The sequence below is a fragment of the Trachemys scripta genome, chromosome 20 (genome assembly GCF_013100865.1).
Source record: "Trachemys scripta elegans isolate TJP31775 chromosome 20, CAS_Tse_1.0, whole genome shotgun sequence".
NCBI classification, from domain to species: Eukaryota; Metazoa; Chordata; order Testudines; family Emydidae; genus Trachemys; species Trachemys scripta.
Window position 1 is genome coordinate 3,882,314 of NC_048317.1, and position 3,685 is coordinate 3,885,998.

The following is a 3,685-nucleotide window of genomic DNA, read 5'->3' on the forward strand; positions in this document are numbered from 1 at the left end:
TGCATCTGGTCGTGACATAGCTGACAGCTGTTGATTGTGGGCAGAGTGGAAGTTAATCACTGAGTTTGTACACACGTGTCTGTCACACACACACACACACACACACAAGCTGAGTGTTGTCAAAGTGTGACCACAGCCCCGGTCATTTGGAGTCTGCTCATGCCCAGCACCTTCCCAGAAGAGGGCGCTGCAGGGCATTTGGGGTTCCAGCTCGTGTCCATTCCTGACTTGGGGCAGGGTGCTGGAGAGCACAATGCTACTTCTCTTTCCGGTCTCGTGGGTGTCTTTTCTTTTGCTCAGCACAGTCCACCTACGTGCAAAGCCCCAAAAGGGGAAAGCTCCAACAAGAACTATCGTCTGCCCCTGTGGAGTGGAGATCACAAATGGTCCCCTGCATCCAGGCCAGTGTGCTGGTGTCTCCAGCTAGCCCAACAGCATAAAAACCATTTCACATCCTGATTGCCAGGGGCACTGGATCAATGTGTATTGTGGAGGGGCTGAGAGCCATTGAACCAAACTGTAAACCCTGGATATCATGGAAACCACTTCAAGTCGGGGGGGGGGGGTGCAGCAGCACCTCCAGCCCCCTAGTTCCAGCACCTGTGCTGAGCGCTATTCACCTGCCGCCCCACGGGAACAAAGCTTAATCTGATCATCAATTCTGGTCGTCTACATCTTGTGCTTTCACTTGCTGCAGCTGAATCAGAAGCCGCTGCCTGGCTTAGACCCCCCGCCCCCCCTTGCTGAAATGCTGATACTACCACTCTTTGCGTGTAGCTGGATAAGATCAAACAGTTGGAGAGCTGAATGCTCATGTAAAACAGCTCCCAGTATCGGTTACATGGATTTGAGCCAGTGATTATTGGCTCAGCAAATCCCAAAGACGCTAAGGAGCCGCGATGGGGAACCAGGGACCTGAGACAAAGGTAAAAACTAGTTCTGCAGTCATATAAAAATATTCTCCACCAGTTGCCTTCAGAGAGAGCTGAATCTACGCTAATGCGGCCCATTAGCCTCCCACACACAACCTGAGTTTGCTCAGCTCCTGCAGCTGGCCCTGGTGTGCACAGAAAAATGAACGGGTGCTGCAGTTTTCCTCCAAGAGGCCAGTTCAATGGAGAGTGATGGGGTGAACCAACCCCACCCTGGGCCAGAAGGGGTTAATGAGAGCCTGGAGGCGCTCAATCAACCCTGCCCTGCTACACCTGCCCTGTGTGTCAAGCCCAGAGGGAGGCATTCAAGGACTGAACCTGGGGCAGGTGTGGCTGGCTAGGAGGGAGAGCAGGTGCTTGGCTCTCACTCAAGGAGGGAAGCTTGGTTGGAACTAGAGTCGTCCTGAAGGTAGCTAGGCCTACAAAGAGGGAGCCTAAGGCAGTTGGGAAGGACAGTGGCAGGGAATGAGGCTGCCCAGGATTGCTTGCTGGGTCAGAGACTGCCCTTCCAGGGGGAGAGAACTCCCCTCCTGCAGAATCGGCTGGCAGGCAGGCAGCTCTGCAAGGAGTCTGGGGAAGAGGCTTGGAGAGAGTGGACCTGATACACCAAGAGTCTGGGAAAAGGCTTTGAGAGAGGCCCAAGACAGCAACGTAGGAAGAGATTCCACAGAGACAGCAAGGGGTCTGCGTAGTCAGGCCTTGACTGCTGATTCAAGGCTCCCTGGACCAGAACCCAGTGGAGAGGCAGGGCCTGGGTTCCCCTCTCTGCCCACTGAGGAAGGTGGAGTAGAACCCCCCCAACAAGGGGTGAGAACCGATTAAAGTCCCCTGATGCCGTGTGTAAGGACTAGTGGGACTGGAGTCAGACCCAAGGCCCACTGCAAGTTGGTGGACTACTTGTCGGACCCTTGGTTTACTGTGGAAGGAGTGGGACTATGCGTGACCCAGCCAGAGGGCCAGAAGCGGACCAGGGCCCCAGTGGCTGTCAGCAAGGGGTGCAGAAGGAGAGCCTAATGTCCCATGAGCAGCTCCCAGGGGATGGGCTGGCTGGTGAGTCTCATTTGTATCTGCAGTTTTATACAAACATGGCCCCCTTCCCCACGTCCGCTCCCTGGGTGAGGTCTGAGTCGCGTGCGCTTGCTGTGGTGACCATGTACCTTTTGATGGCTTTTACTCTGAGCTCTGCCTCCCCAGCCAAGCTGCCGATGTGTGAGCAGGATTCAGCTCCTTCTGATGTGCGCTCAGCAGAACTGCGTACCAGGCTCCAAGCCTGCGTGTGACTACACAGGTGTCGCTGTGAGTTGAATTTGGCCTGTCAAACCTCTTGCAGGTGACAGCCCATAAGGAAAGCCCCCAGCTCCACTCTCTGATCTGGGGGTGGGGTGGGGTAGTAGGGCTGGAAGTTAAAGGCCTCTCTTTAACTTGCAGCCTGACCACATTTAGTCTTGGAGTCTGGTAGAATGACTACCTAGGACCCCAAAAGGCCAGTTTCGCAGAGTAACACCCCGCTTGAAATCCCCTTTTTCCTTGTATAAAAGAAGAGCACTTTTCCCTGTTGCCTGTGGTTATTCTGTGGGTCACCAGTCTACTTGTAAATGTATCAGAGCCTAGTTCTCCAATGCATGCACCAAGCTACCAGCCTGGGGCCAGAACCAGATCCTCGGCTGGTGTAATTGGAAGTGAGAATGACAGCACTCTGATCTACACCAGCTGAGGAGTTGGCCCATGCCATTTCATCTCTTTGACCTTTTAAGGACAATGGTGCCTGGTGATAACCTGTATTTAGCAAAGCAGGAATTACTGTTTTGGTGCAAAACCTTGTTACTTGCATTACTGCATACCGAAGCCCTCTGTGCTAGGCACTGTACAAACACAACACAGAGAGGGTCCCTGCCCCAAAGAGCAACAAGTGACAACACATGGATAGAGACAGACACGAGGAGATAATATTGGGCTGCATGATAAGAAGTGGTCTGAGCACACCAGAGGTCGAATTTAAGGTTTTTTTTCATAGGCATCACAGAAAAGGGGAGTTTTAAGGGAGGAACTCAAGGCGGACAATGAGGTAGCACTGTTTATATTCAGGGGGAGCAACTCCAAACCTGAGGGGCAGTGGCAGAGGGGGGGAGAGCACAAAGTGGCTTGTTTGAAAATGTAACAAGTGGGCAATGGAGGAAGAGCTGATCTCCCAGTAGCAAATGCCTGATGATGGGTGGGGTGGGGAGAGGCTATCAAGGGCTTTGAAAGTAAAGACAAGTAGCTTGGGGGGGGGGGGGAGTTGGAGAAAAGGATGTTTTTGAAATGCATATATGCTAATCACTGCTATGGAATGGCAGAGCATTGCAATGATGGGGAACCCTGCACTGCACACTACAGAGCTGAGGGCGAAATATTACAGCCTCCTGCACGTGCTCAAAGCTGGTTTGTTGCCAGTGAGAGATTCTCTCCCCCACACACGTTGTAATATTTGCATAAGTCTCGGTTGCATTTGGTGCCCCCAGTGTGGAAACCTGCTGACTCAAACTACTCCTCTGATTAATCCCGGTGGAGTCCAACAAGGTCATGCCGACACTCTCTAAAGAGATCCAGGGTTTCCTTCCGCTGGCAGCACTTCCCTCGGGATGATTAGAGGGGGTGGTGAGAGCAGAGACCCAGCACCTGTTCATGCTTTAAAAGTAAGGAGGTTTGCTCAGAGACACCGCTCGACTGACCCCCATTTTATGGGATGTCGCTTGTTTTTTTGTCTCAAATTG